The 15,774-nt window shown below is 44.1% G+C and overlaps 1 protein-coding gene and 1 pseudogene across 2 annotated transcripts in view; both read right to left on the bottom strand.

The window, feature by feature from the left end:
- Positions 1-15,774, bottom strand: part of ZFPM1 (zinc finger protein, FOG family member 1) — a 325,114-nt gene that overhangs the window by 126,673 nt on the left and 182,667 nt on the right. The window lies entirely within an intron of this gene.
- On the bottom strand, positions 2,726-6,186 carry LOC144799116 (lysosome-associated membrane glycoprotein 1-like; annotated as a pseudogene). Its single transcript, XR_013603751.1, has 2 exons — positions 5,519-6,186; positions 2,726-3,305 (listed from the first exon to the last, which is right to left on the bottom strand). The product of XR_013603751.1 is annotated as a lysosome-associated membrane glycoprotein 1-like (transcript).

Below are 15,774 nucleotides of genomic sequence, written 5' to 3'. Positions count from 1 at the left end.
ACAAATTTTGCCCCAAACTGATCAGAGTTTTTCCAAATCCAGCACAGTTTTACCAAACCCAGCGATTTCACAAAACCGAGGCTATTTTTGATAAACGCAGCTCAATTTTACAGACCCAAACACAGCTTTATTAAATGCAGCAGGACTCTACAAAAGGCAGCAGGGCTCTACTCAGCGAAGTGGGGGCTCGACTCAAGGCAACTGGCCTTCTAAAGCCCAGCACAGTTTTGCTAAACCTTGCACACTTATCCTAAGTCAAACACATTGTTTTCAATTTTCAGAATGGTTTTTAAGTTAAGCATGTTTTCCCTAAAGTTTGCACAGTTTAACATACAAGCTAGCTAAAGTAAGCTTTACTTAGGGCTTTCGTATAGTATCTACCTCAAAAGAGACTTTACTCGGGAGAGGTTAGCATCATAACAAAAGAGGACAAGCATTTGCAATGCAATAGGTCTCGCATTTGCGATATTTTGAGCTATTGGCATGGTAAATGACAATGCCTTTCATTTATATGTTTAAAAAAACCTGCAATAATAAAAGGCATTGTCTCTTATAACACCATTAGGTCAAAGTTTCGAAAATGCGATGAAAAAGTATTTTGCAATGTGGTAAAGCTGTTCCTGCATGTTATCCCTAATTACCGCATGCCACACTTAAAATTGGAAGGTAAAACAGCAGGAGGCGGTATGGTCTCTCGGGAGGGAAGTATTACTTTTTGAAACTCGCACCCCTAATTACCAAATGCTACACTTAAAATTGGGAGGTAAAACAGCAGAAGGTTGTATGGTTTTATTTAGTGGCAAAAGTGCAAACTCATATGAGCTTTAACGCAAGTGAACATTCCTGAAAGTGGTACTCCAGTCACACCAATATTTGAAGTGCTTTCCTACCTTAGAAGCGCATGTAGAAAATCAATACAAAATTAATCCCGGATACATGCAGCGCAACGGATGGCAACAATGGACAGGAAATGTTCCATGTGGACTGAAAATGAAATGCGAGGCATTAGAATTAAAGTCAGCAAAAATCCACTCGGTTTTGAACTGCTACCATGGTGACACTCACCGTGAACATTCTTAGGTGTGACAGTGCTACACTCCAATAGAAACCAGTAGCGATAGGCTTTAAGTAAAATCATACAAGAAACCAAAGTGTTCTGTTCAGGCTGAAAAGAATAAAAAAACTTAAGACAAGATTCTATTATTTGCAAAAAATGTAAGTATCCCGCTAATATGGGGAAACTCACCAAATTGAAAGAGAAGCTGGACTACATTTACAACAGACGAGGGGTACCACGTATGGGCGTAGTCCGAGGACTACAAACTGTCCTGGAAAAACAGAGAAATACAGAGCATTGAACATGGGGCAAGAGCGTGTGTCCCTCTAATCTAACCACACTCACCAGTTTCCAAGAATAACCAGGCGAAACTTCTGGAATTGATGTCTCTATCCAACTAGACTATCTGTTCTGTATGTATGAACATCTGAGTGTGATATAAAGATGCATAATAAAAAACGCTGGATCATGTAAAAGACTATGGGACAGATTTACAAGCCCCTTGTGTCACTTTTGCGTCACTTGTCCCATGTTAAAAGTGACGCAAAAGTGGCACAAGGGGCGTGTAAATCTGCCCCTATTACGCTAAGTCTAATGATCAAAACATCCCTTATGTCTGAAGTCACTCACCTATTTGCTAGGTGGCCGAAATTCACTTCAGTGTATATGGGGTGAATCCGGCTGGAAAAAGCCTAATTAATACATAATGAATCAATGTCATGACCAGACTAAAATGGTAATCACTGTCAACTGGGTACCTTTTCCTGAATGTACCGCCACCTGAAAAGATACACAACGAAAACATGCTAAATCAAGTGCAAACCTCTTTTGCTAAATCTAATGAACAAAGTCTCCCATATAGCTGGACCCACTCACCTAATCACAAGGTTACCAAATTTCACTTCTGTGGATATGTGATGAAACCAGCTCTAAAAACCCTCGTTTAAGCGCAGGCATCCAATGTAGTAACAAAACTAACAGTGAAAAAAAACTTTGTTAAATACAAGCCTGGTACCATTGAATTGGATGTATTTTTTATTAGCACTGTTAAGGCAATGCATACATCTGAACTCAGTATTAAAGTTAAGTAACATTTCCTATAGGATTGCAGTATTGCATTAGTAACTTACAAGTACCAGGCAATCTCTGGTGCTTTTAGCTTAATTTCGAAAATAAGTCACACACCGAACAAAGATAATTTGCTGTTCGGAGTTTAATGCAATAATTCAGAGATTACTCTAATTTAACATTAAAAAAGCCCACAAAGTTAGTGCAATTATCTGCAAAATGTAGTCAGACCACAGAATGGAATGGAAATAAATATTACGTTTTGTAGAGAAATAACTATATTGAGAGAAGTACTACACCAGCCATTAAAAAAGGGATTTATCCAACACCAAATTCAGCTACTTGTTTTTAAAGCACTATTTAATATTAGCAGGGTTTCTGACTTTTTGTGATACCCACTCAGTAAAATAATTTATTCTATATTGGGAATTGTGGGCCTGTGCATAACCAACAATGTTTTGAGATGGTTTCACAAGAAGCAAAAAACCTGAAAAACACTTCTTCCTTAAAACACTCAATCTGAACTCAACAGGCAAACGTTATTGAATTCTTGCTTTGAAGATGTTCAGTTGTGACTGAGGATCAGAGGCATTGGAATAATTACATTTTTTGATACCCGGCATGGCTTCTCTTTCTGCCAATCAAATACGCAATTAGCACGATCAAAACTAGTCCTGCTAGAGCAGCGCCAACAACGATGGGTACCAACATGCTGTTTTCATCCAACTGGCATTCTCCCACTGCTCTACATTTTCAGCAATCAATGTTGTATGCCTGGACTTGAAGGTTGACAGTATTACTTGAAAATTCCTTTGAGATCTTAAGGGTCTCTTCAGTTTCACACTTGTAGGAGTGTCCAAGAGCAGCTTTTAGGTAGAAAGTTGATCCATTTGTAGTGGCAAAATTCAAAGCTTGTGCATCATCAGGTACAGATGTGTTCACAGAAACCGACCCAAGGTAAAACACATTGGAAGAGGAATTCTTCACAAATGTCAAAGAAAGAACAGTTTGCTTCATAATAAGACTAATAGTTGGTGAAGGGGTACAATTCCCTGTGGGGGTCACCTGTAAGGGATCCAAGGCAAATACATCTACCGCAGTCATTGTTTTTGGTTTGATAGGTGATGTTGAGCTGCAAGCCTGAAGAAATCAGTAAGCAAGTTCCATTCCCATCAGACATTATACAGACCCTCCAGCATTTCGCGATTCGCGAAATAATCGCGAAATCGGCTAACTAGCGCGATGGCCGCGATATTTGCAATATTGGCCGCGATATTTACAAAAAGTGTCTACCGGGAGACACCAAAACAAACAATGCCCTTTTATTGGCTATGCGCGCAAACGTCACTATGTGGCACCGTCCAATATCGGATTCCTCCTGGCCAAGCTGTGAGAGGAGAAGTGCGCAGCATTAACTGCATAATCTTTACGTGTGGCCTCATCGTTCTGTTCCTCGGGAACTCGGTCGGGGCGAACGTTTCAGAGAGACGCGATGACAGATACACCGGATCTCTCCTTCCCAGGACGTCTTCCGCTTCAATCCCAACACCCAGTACAGGTCTGTCGTAGCGAAATAAAGCTTTCAGCGCGCCATGAGGCCCGGCTTTAATAAGGAGGGCATACAACTCCATTTGGAAACTTTAGTGGTGACCTTTATAATGAGGGGTTGCAAGCTTGGAAGTGCGTGGAAGACAGGAGAAGCGGATACTCTGGGGGCATATTTGCCATTTCTGCATTTGAAGGGGGCTCTCCCTTTTCTTCAACCAAAAAGTCGCTTCCTCCCTCCCCCCGCCCCACTCTTTCCTGTCTCATGGCGCTTTATCTGTAGCGCCTTTCTTTTTATGCATCTAATTTTCCTATGGTGCTTTAGAGTGGCCTTTCGAAAGTGTGAGAGCTATAGGGCCGATCAACATTACCATACTTCAAGCTAGGGGAACAGTGACAAAGGGGGGGGAAAAAGCTGGGATAAAGTAAGAACCGGCAACAGCAGATACACAGGAAGTGTTGAGTGGCGTCAACAGGAGGCAGCTCTGATATTTGGCTGCTTTGGCTTCTCAGCAGCGGTGGCCAGCTCCCAAGAAAACCTTTGGGCCCATACACTATTTTTTTCGACATATTAAGTAATATTCAGTACTATATCTACATAAAAAAATCTTGCGCTCGAGTTTGCCTTTAGATTCGTTTTTTCTGATTTTGTGCATACTCTCGTTTTCAAAAGTTGCATGCTGTGCACTCCCCTGTTCACCTTTTTTCATTCTTACCTTTTAGAAGTAAATGCTTGTCAGTTCACTAGGCGCAAACCAGTCAATAACAACCAATCGGACACTGGTACTCTGACATTCAGTGGCGGTGCATTTTATGCAAAGGTACATTCCTGCTGCATCCCCTTACATCTCACCTGTATCCATTCAGTATTCGGTTGCATCTACCAATGCTTCAATTCGTTACTGGTAATTGCATTACTCCCAGCACATTTTCAACATAATTAATGAAACCCCTCCCTCCGTCCTGCTAGAGACAGGCCAACTGTATACTATGCCTAAGGGCCAAAGGTGCTGACCTTGGAGCTGTGGAACCAGGTTCGAGCCTGCCGTCCACTATACTATGGTTCTGGGCAAATCACTTAATATCCCGGGCCTACTAAAAATGAATTTGTTCTAGTGTAACATAACGGGTGTTCATGTAAACCCCTCCAATACCTTCGGGCCGAGTTCGCACTATATAAAAACCGCAGAAAAAAAGCTAAAACAGGAAATCGCAAGGGGGAGGGTCTATTTCAACTTTTGGAAAATAACTGGGTGCATCTGTGAGGCGCAGCAGCTTCACTTTGTCATTAATTAGGGATGAAAATCATACCAGGCGGTAATGTGGGTACTTATTTCTTTATTTTAGGCTGCCTCCTTCTTGATCATTGATGTATTGCATCGCACGGCTAGCAGAGGGGTGAATGCACCTGCAGCAAAGCTCTGGGTGTGGCAACCTTTTACCCTTCAGAGAAAGTTAATAAGCAGAGTTCAGGAATGGCAACAGGAACACATACGTTACCGTGGTAACACCCCGTGGCACATTCTGGACGGGTCCAGGTGGCAAAGGTGCCCAGGCAGGGGTGCATTCATGGTTGCTAGAACACCCCAGGGAGAAGTAGTGCCCCCTCTCACAAGGTGCAGATTGGAGCTGTGCCTCCGTAGAGCCGCAGACACTTTAAACATGCCTATTTCACAGTGGAATACTCTGCTTATTCAGTTTACATTGATTTATGGCTGAAAAGGAATGATTACGAGTAAAATAAAGAGCCGCAACAATGCCGCTAAATTTCCATTTTTGTGCCTCTAAATCTCCATTTTTGTGCCGCTAAATTTTAAAATCTATGCCGCTATATCCTGGGGGGGTCTGATTATATGTGCCAACTACTGGAGCAGGTGGTGGTGTTGGTGCCGTGGGCTTGGCTGTTGAATTGGTAATTGGCATCTGGGTGGACTGGGAGTTTTAGCTTTACTACATACAGTTTCTTCAGCACTGAAATTATTCATTAGGAGATACGCCTCAATCCGAATGTTATGAAGAGTGACATTAGCATCCCCCATGTTAAGCTGGTCATCACTGACACACCTACATGTTGTGTTGATCGGCGCAGCAATATCAGTTTTCCGAGAGGATGCTTCAATAGATCCTTTGTCAGATGCATTTGGGAAAACTGCCCTGTCAGACTGGTTGAAAACAACATTCAACTCGACAACGTAATAATCAGTCGCAGTTCTATTGAAGTGCAGGCTTAGAACGTGTTGCTCTCCAAATGTATTAGCCAAAATGGGAGATGACTCACTTCCATTACCACAAGTACTATTATGGTGCACAACAGCATTATCTGGAAGACTGAAGCTACTGATTCTCTGTTTGTCTGAAGCTTTATATTGCACTGAAAAATTAAGCGATAAGTCTGCCATGATGCAACTTTTGTTGTTACCATCTTTAACATCAAATAAAACAGCAGAGGAAGTATGCAGAAAACCAAGCAACAATAAGGCAGGCAGCGTCCGCCACCAGGACCCGCCCGGAGCCATGATAGTGTAGAGCGACATAGAAGGAGATGCACGGAGTAAGAAGCGCCCCGCGGGGTTGCAAAGATGTATAAGACGGCAGTTGGTGAAGACTCTGCCGCCGTGCGCGGTCTACAGTTACCCCTGCGAGGCAAGCTGTCAAGATGGGGCAAGCACAGGGGAGACCTCAGTTTCTCGGTCTCTGATCTATACCAGCGTTATCGAATCATGTGAGCGTAACGTCACGGGAGGGACTTAGATGTCAAAACGCAATCGCAACAGTGACTGGAAACGGGGCCTCATCTTCCTTATATTAACTCGTACGGGAAAAACGAAAGTTCGCTACCCACTGACTCTAATTTTAAATTTAGTGAATTGCCCCGACTCTCTCAAAGATTACCACAACCACTCTCCGCTTTACCCCTTTGAGAAAACCTATAAATCAAAGCCGAGGCATGACCCTCTAGCAAGGCGAAATTACCTGAAACGGTGTCTGTAGGTGCTACAAAGACCCGGATACGAGTATGCAAAAGCCCGCGAAAACGTGAGTTCCTTAAGATGGTAGCCGATCGTCAATGGAGCGTCAAAACGTCACAGCTATGTAAACAAACCATATTCATTACAAGTGCCCAAAGCTATCTTAAAGGTGCCGTCCACCTAATGTACCTAAACAAACAGCAGCATGTTTATATTTGCATCACACTTTCACTTTAAGTGAAACGTGATGCAAAAAATATGAACACGCTGCTGCCTTGGCAGAAAAGCACCCACAGTCTGCCAGAATCCCCCTGTCCTCCCCGTGACCCCTGCGACTCTGAGCTCTGTGCCTGCCTGCCTGGAGTAAACAAAGCAATAAAATGAAACATAACCCCTGACTACACGCCTTTACATGCCTTGGTGGAAGAGACGAGAGACGCCATGCGTGCTGCTCCAGGTGCGCGGCCGCCATGGTGCTGCCCTGTGCGCGGGTGAGTTCAGTTCACCTCGCTCTGTTTGCTGAGCCTGTCAAGGAGTCGGCCTGGAGCGGAGAACAGCGGGACGCGGGAGGGCATGAGCGTGACGCCGTGAGCGTGCACATTAGCGTTCCCTGCGGCTCCTGGCAGTGGCGGCCCTTCAAAGCCTGAAGCGCGTTCAGGGAGGCAGACCTGGAGACAGACCTGAGCTCGTGCCCATACTAGAATCGGCTCGTGCACAGGTCTGTCTCCAGGTCTGCCTCCCTGACAAACACGGCAGCTATAAGTCTCGTTGGCGGCAGCGCTTCACGCTGCAACGCCAGCGAGGCCTAAAAAACCGAACCGCAGACCATGTGAGGTCTGCAGGACAGCAGCACAGAGGTAAAGGGGCAGGTTGTGCTGGCTCTTATGTACCAGGGCGATCTATGTACTTTCTTGGTTTGAAATATATACCTTCTTTTGTATGTGAGCAAAGTTCCTGGGTCAGGAACCGCTTTTCTGCCTGGCTTTCTTCCATGGTTTTAATACACAAAAGCCTGGTTAAAGTTTACATATAAAACAATTTAACCTGTAAGGGAAAGTCACACCATTCCTAATATTGGTGCGACAGGGTTTGTTATCTAGTCATATGCTCCCCATATATATCATATTTAGTGTTTAAAACCAATCAAAGCAGATAGGAGACCCACAAAACTTTTGACATCTAAGCGGATATAAAAAAAGTGAGGTGGATCACGAAACTGCATCACATAAACTACACCAGGGGAGCAGCTGGTAGGTACACACCAGTTAGATCACTGTGTCATCATTGGCACTTTTCCTGATACAAAAAGAAACGTGACCAAACTCCCAATGGAGTGTCATTTAAAGAAAAAGGTGTATCAACAGAAGAAATATCAAACCACTACTTGAAACCTGCAGATCCCTCATTTTACAAAGGAATTCCGGAAACACATTACTCATATTATAATTTTTAGTGTCCATACTCGTTTAAAACCACCATATCACGTTTAGACCATTTTAACCTGAACGGCCGACATGTTTCATTGCCAATAACGTTGTGTCAATTTCATCAGGGCATAGGGACCCAATTCCACCTCAGAATTGCACCCGACCATGTAGTTGTCAGGTGGAGTCCTACCAGCAAGCAACCAATAAAAATCACAGGAGAACCACAACCAAGTGCCGGATGACACCGGGTCCAGTGTCCACACCTATTCGGCACCTGTTCCAAGGTGGCCTGGAAAGGAACACAGCAACAAGGTAATGTCTTAGGGGCCTTTAACACTTCTGTTAATCCAATGACCTCTTGGTGTTTTGAAAGTTTGTGTGGTATTAAATTCCTGGGAAAAGATGGGTTGGCATCTTCCAATCACACATGGCACTCTTTGGTTCAGCGGTTCTGACAGTTGCCGGGTGTGGGCAAGCTCCGCAATGTATTTGGCTGGCCAGTTTAAAAAGCATCAGTGCATGGCATGGATTTTTAAGAATTTGGCCAAGTGAGTTTCTTCTAACACATTGATACAATGTTTAAGTCCTACATTTGAGTAAGCATTTTTCGTTTACAAGAACATCTGGCTTAGATTATGTCTTTCTTCAGTGCCTCTTAGTACACAATTGTTAATCTTATTTATGGCTTAGTTTTCCAGGGCCATGTCATGCACTCATAAAGCTAGTTTTAATTTCGGTATATTATTACTTTAACAGAATACAATGAACAGGTAGCAATAATCGTACTTATTTTTCTAATTTCTGTTTTACCTTTTTTCACAACGCATTAGTCCGGTGGGAGAGGTAGTTTTTGACTGAACACGTATTTTATATTTGTTCAGAACACATTCGTACCCTGACACAAGCAGCTTTGCATTTGGATAAGCAGTTATTTCAGAATGGAAAGCCACCACTAGGCTTTGCTTCACTTTGGCATGAGCAAAACCCAATTTTCAAGGGTTGTCAAACTTCTGACATATGAACGAGTTCCTACTACCACACCGGCCTACTATGAAATCCATAATTTTCAAGACGGGTCACTCCATATAGTTTAAGCCCTAAAATATATATACAACTAAGAATTGACAAGATGGTTTAAAAAGTTTCAATTTTCTGGCACAATCACCGAGGGTCAAATTAGATTTGTTCAGTGGCTGTAGTACGCATGGTCCGATCATAGGAACTGTAGTAGGTATGGTCCGACCATAGGAACTGTAGTAGGCATGGTCCGACCGTAGGGACTGTAGTAGGGATGGTCGGTAGGGCCAGATGAGCCCTCAAACCACGGAGACCATGCTGTGATGCGTGACCCATTATCCATCATCTGCCATGTATTTCGAACTGTTCCTGTGAGATCTGTTCCCTCCATGTATGGACAATGCTTGAAATGGAAATATAAAAGCGTAGGTATTCAGCATCCCAGAGGGCCCGTTAGGGGCAGGAACTCTCCTACTAAAAATACTTGGCCCTGCTAAGAAGTGAGGTACTCTCCATTTCAATATAAACAAGGGCAGATGCCGAGTACCTGCCGCTTTAAAGCACTGTCCGTGGATTTAATGTTTTGCAGTCAATAATATCACATTCAGTGCACAAGTCCTACAAAAAGTAAATAGGGGAGTATTTAGCACAGGTAATGCACAGAAAGTGATGTCACAGGAAGTGACGCCACAAGCCAACCATCATAGCCCTCCATTTAGTGGATGGGCTAGCTACAGGATACAGAGACTGCACATGCAAACAGCCCTACTGGAGTGTGATGCCACAATTCGGTCCTTGCACCGTAAGACTGCATAGAGGCACCCCTCTCAAAGAGCAGAGGCCCTTATGCCATTGCATGGGCCATAAACGGCCTGTATCCTGGATTCCAACTCCTGTGGCTACAGAAGGCTTAGGAGGGCCCGGTGCATTGGACGCTCGCTGCTGGTCAATGCGGTGAGATGAAGACAACAGTTTCAGAGCACCACTAAATTGAGTAATAATAACGTCTGTAATTTACAGCGCTTAGAAACGACAGACATTCAGTTTAAGCACTATACAAACCACAAGTTATCACTAGGTCACTCAATGAACCTTTATAGCTCAGTCACTGAAAAGCCCTAGTTCTGCGGCACGCAGGGCATGCTGGGAAAGGGATCCACCCGTCAATTCTTGCACTCTTACATCTGCCACACTGGCCACCGCTGACATACGGGCGGATCTCGGAGATAAAACTAGAAAACCCAGTCTCCACCAAGTTGCTCCCCCCTTTTCCCTTGCGCCAATTCTCTCCCCGATAAGCAGCGAGTCTGCATGGAGGCTGATAGAAAGCCTATCGCCGCGGTTTGTGTGAAAGGAACACCCTATCGCCGCAGCATCGCCCCGCTGCCCTCCCCTCCCAGCCACACAGAAATTAATATCACTCCAATTACCAGAATAGAGATGGGCTGCAGGCAGGCGATAGGGAAATATCCTTTACGCGAGGACGCAGACCAGGCAAACTCCTAAGGATGAAAATAAAAAGAAAAAAAACTGGAGGGAGGCCCTCGACGGCCCCTTGTCCGAGTTCAGGCTGTGTATCCAACAAAAAAGTAAAAATAAAGCAATATATATCACTGGCATTTGTGTAGCGCTTTCTTTTAATATTGGGTCACCGTAGCGCTTTACTAATTTGGGCACCCTTTCTTGCGGATCTGGGGATGATATGAATAATGTGCGTGATTCTGTTAGTAATAGTTCATGTTTTGTACATTTAACATGTCTGGGCAAAGGTTGCCCTCATTAGAACCCATGTAACACATGAAAAGTGACCAGATAATTTCTGCAAAGAAATTGCCATTGGGGGTTTCTGTGCACAGCACTTTTTTTTTTAGTGACCTTTGATTCATTTAATCTAGAAACATGTTTTTGCTGAAATGTGCAAGTTATCTAGCAAATAGTTAACTGCTGGGCAAGTAAAGTGAATCCATAATTTGCAGAAAATGCAACAGATGCAGAAATGCAGAATTCCAATGTACCTGGCCACATTACAGTCATTTTGAGTAAAGCGACTCAGGTCAAAGGGCATATCTGAAGCACTGTACAACTCCAAACCATCACACTCCAACAACTGTGACAATTTGTACTATTCCAGGCCTCGAAAGCTATAAGAAGGTCTTGGGTGACAGGTAACAGTCAGTTTTAATGTATATTGAATTAATAATTAACTGTTGGTGTGGTCATCTCTAAACTAGCCAGACAGACCACCCGGTGCAGACTGTCACATGTGCCGGTGTTGACAATTAAGTGCAGGTGCCGAGCACCAGAAACCACTTGCTCAAATTAAGCACTGATTAATCACTATGCAGAAACAGTTCGATCTCAAGCTGCCCTTCCTTCAACACCGAAAGCACAGATCTCAGATGTTTGTGATATTATTTCATTAGTGCCCTGAAAAGACTTCCTGGTTGCCTGGGCAATTATCAAAACAACAATAAACTAAAGGTTAACACAAAATGCTGCTTACTGTGCCACTGGAACCAAGTGACACCAGACTGAAGAGCCCTAATCAGGACGAAACCCACTATGGGTTGTTTGTGTTCCGGTTCATAGTGGACCTTGTCTGTCAGTTCGGCCTGGACTAGTCCCACTGGAGCAGGGTCAAGACTTATTTGCATACGGCTGGGTCCAAACTGAGATGACATGGTGGGCAAAGGAACAATGGATTGGAATGCTACCCTGTGCGATTGCCAGTGGTTAGACTTTTTGCAAGCAGTCTCCCATCACCTTTTGTGTATTTGTTGTACAGCCACTCCCACATTTCACTGGTAAAGTGCAGGACAAGGGCTGTTTTCAGACGATGGGCTGGAATGACCCAACATTGTCCCCCTGACTTCATTCCTAAGATGTGGTCTGGTCTGAATATTTTTGCAGAGCTGATTGCTGTTGCCAACCTGTTCTTCATGTCAGGAGCATCTGTGCCACACTGTTGACATGGAAAACCAAGCCAGCAGGATTCCTTGAGCATAGGCTGTAATTTCCTGGATGCTCCTGGGGGCACCACACACTAAACCACCGGGCTTTTGGAAGAATCCCTAAGACAGATAACTGAAGCAAGTGAACAGTTGACATGGACTTCAAGAGGCAATGAATGAGTAATGCCCAAGATGGCCTCATTTCCTATTTTGGCCTGGCTTCACTTCTCCACAACGTGCAGCAGAACACTTGCTCTCTTCCCCCCATCACCAGTACTTAATTTGAGCTGGTGGGGCCACCGCCACCCATTTATGGGGAGCAGGACTTATTTTTCCTCACCAGACAATAACTGAGAAGAGAGAGAAAAAGACCGAAGAAGGAAGGAGGAGTAAGACAAAGATGGAAAAAAAAGTTCACCAAAGGAGAAAGCGCAAGCCTGTAAAAGTGAGTTAAAGGAGCAGGGAGTGTCTGGCAGTGGATTAAAGAGGCCTGAGGTGGACTCCGGCCTATGCAGCCTTGGTATTCAGAGTCCTGGCATTTCATATTACCAGCTTGGCTTCTGAGCAGTGCTTTTGGGAACTGTCATTTATTATTTTACAAATTAAGCACTGCACTCAAGACACACATTCAGATCCATGATGCCTCTTGCTTTTCGCGACACTCATCAGGATGTATTTTTCGTTTTGCATCAGAGGTGTAGCTAGCATCGGCTACCTCAATTGCTCGGAAACGGTATCCAATCATCCAGCTGGTCTTAATAGGCCGTTCAACAAAGCAGAAGCATCATGGGTGAAATGTGCACCGGTCCAGGCTGTGCACTCGGACTGCTATACAAAGCGAGCGAGGTAATGAAAAAATACACCTGCTAATTCCCATGGCTTTTACTACAGAAAAAGAAACATATTTCAGGGACTCTTAAGTGTTCCAAATAAATTGTTTACTGGGATCAAACAAGTGTGTGCTGTCCAGGTTCTCAAGGCACTTTGTTCAACAAAAGAAGATGTTTCTGACCACTTTAATGAGGGATGGTACTAAGTGCAGAGAGAAAGATTACATGGCTTCAACCCCCACATGCATCATCCCGGCCGTTTGCGAATGCTAAATTGCGAAAAATAGCGAAACGCAATTTAGAATTCGCAAAACGGGATGCATGATTAATTTCTAATAATATTAGCGATTCTGTAAAATTCGCATTTTTTACCGAATCGCTAATATTATGCGACTTCTAATTTGGTAATTCGCATTTCCCATTGATTCCTATGGCCCAAAAGGCCCATAGGAATCAATGGAAATTGCGAATTCGCAATTTACAATTTTCACAATCTTCATGCATTCCATGGGTGCATGGGGGGGTCCAAAGGACCCCCCCCTGCACCCCTGAAATGTATTTTTAAGTGGTTGTTTCACACACACATGTCCTATGGACATGTGTGTCTGTAACATGTAAGTTTGAAAAATGCATTTTTTTGCTTTTTTAACAATTTTCGCAAATTAACACGAGGGTCAACCTCGTGTTAATTTGCACTTCCAATTTTCAAATTCGCTATTTTAAAAAAAATGATGCATTGCATTTAAGGAATCGCACAAATGCGATTCCTTAAATGCATTCGCAATTATTAGAAATGCTAAAAATAGCGAATTATGCACAACAGTTTCATGCAACCCAAAAACGGATTTTGCATTCGCAAACGGCCGATTTTTCCGAATCGCACCGTTTGCGAATGAAAAAAACGTTGATGCATGTGGCCGCAAGTCTCATGTTTGTTAGGATTGAAACACTCTACAGCCTTGGCATGTAGCAGTGTTACTGGTAGCTACAGGATGCCCTTGTTTTGGGTTTGGGTAACAGTGCACTTTACAAATATGTTAACATCATACCAGCTAATCCAGTGAAATCAAATGTAGACACAGGAGGACGAGACGTATGTCTGACTTTCAGGGCATTCACATGAAGGGCATTAATATGCAATAAATCCTAATGGGGCCGATTAACAGTTAATGTCTGACTCGAAAATCTACAACCAATCCTGCTATTCCTTGACCTGCATTAAACACACACGTGCCAATGCTTTAACAGGTTGTACAACCTTCCTGTGCGCATCAAGAATGGCTAACCTTTACTCCACCAAGATTTGTGAAACCCACTAGTGGGGATATGTTACGCACACTGGTGGAAGCAGTGCTTAATTTGAGACAGTGGTTTCTGGCGCTCAGCACCAGCACTTAATTACCTACACCGGCGCTTATGCCTGCTGCCAGATGGTGGCGTTGTTTGTGTAATTTAACGATAAGCAGAACAACAGTTGTTTTCTCATTTAATATATATTAAAAACAACTAACACCTGCTCCCGAGCCATTCTTAGAGCTGTGGGGGCCTGGAACAGTCTGAACTGGCACACCTGTAGGAGTGTGAAGGTTAGTAGTTCTGTTTGTACTGTGGCAATGAGTTTTGCAAGCAGGAGTGGTCTCCCGATGTGGGCCCTGGCGCTAACTTTACGAATTAGGCATTTTAAAAGGCAAAATCCTCCTGTGAAGCACCCTCTGGCTGGACCTACAACTCGAAGAGAGTGTTTGCATTTCTTTGCTCTGGCAAAGTCCACTACCGTATATGGGCCTTGCCAAAATGGCAACCACCTCACACATTCGAATGTGTAAATGTAATGTTTTTTAAAGAATATTCCAGGATGACTGCTGATGCCCCCAATTCACCTCCATGTTGACCCATTGAGAACGCGGCCTTGTGTGATTGGGGCACAGAGTGTAGAGTTGGGAAGCCAAACACGAGCATTGCAGCTCTGAAGACACCAGCATCAGAGGCAACTCTGTGCAAGCTCTAGGCCTTTTATCACCTCAAGGAAACATTCAGCCCTGTCGACACAAGTTGACGGTGAACCCTTTCCGCGACTCTGGAACAACAGGAGGTAAATGTACAGCGAGGTTTAGTGGAAAATTGACAATTTAAGAAAATGTCTGAGTACAGGCAACCTTAGGTGTCGATAAAAAAAAAACAACACGGGTAGGCACCAAGGTGCACTGAACTTAAAAATCATTGGAAATGCTATACTTCTATCCTTGACATGGTGACATTGTTCAAGGTAAAAGGAAAGTTGATTCACTAGCCTTTCGCCACAGCTGGCTTTGTGGCTCTTAACTAGAGTGAACCCCAGATTGTTCAGCCCCTCTCTCCAGGTAGGACAGTGTGCATATTCTTTGATTGTGGGTCCAAGCAGGGCTGCTGGCTTTTCAATTACAGGGCATGATACCACCAGAAGGAGGAGATAACTGGCACAGGTAAGTCCTGGGCTACAGTATTTGTCTGGTGCAAAGAGCACCCCACTGCTGCAGGCACGCTGGCTGCTGGAAGGAAGCACGGTGACATCATCACATCCGGAATGCCACTGACAATCAGCCTGCACTAAGATGAACTTGAGAGCCCACTGCTTACCCTCAAATATGTCCACGCAGCCCCCCCTCCTCCCCCCAAAATACCCAATCAGCAAGCTGGTACACCATGCCCCATGACACACCTTACACTCATCCATCCATATCCTACTTCACACCCAGAGAACAGGCAGCTCAAAAGGAGGCAGGCGCTGCACAGTCCAACAAACCCGGCTTTGGCACATGCTCTCGATGGACCTCTCCTGAAAGAGATATCTGGAAACTCACCCCTTCTGAATTCTAATAGACTGCATCTAAATCACAGAGCCCTGCCCGACTATACAGGTTCTTCATTTAT

This window comes from Lissotriton helveticus, chromosome 12 (assembly GCF_964261635.1).
Source record: "Lissotriton helveticus chromosome 12, aLisHel1.1, whole genome shotgun sequence".
NCBI lineage: Eukaryota > Metazoa > Chordata > Amphibia > Caudata > Salamandridae > Lissotriton > Lissotriton helveticus.
The sequence above is the reverse complement of the archived record's forward strand: the minus strand, read 5'-3'. Positions and strand labels throughout refer to the sequence as shown.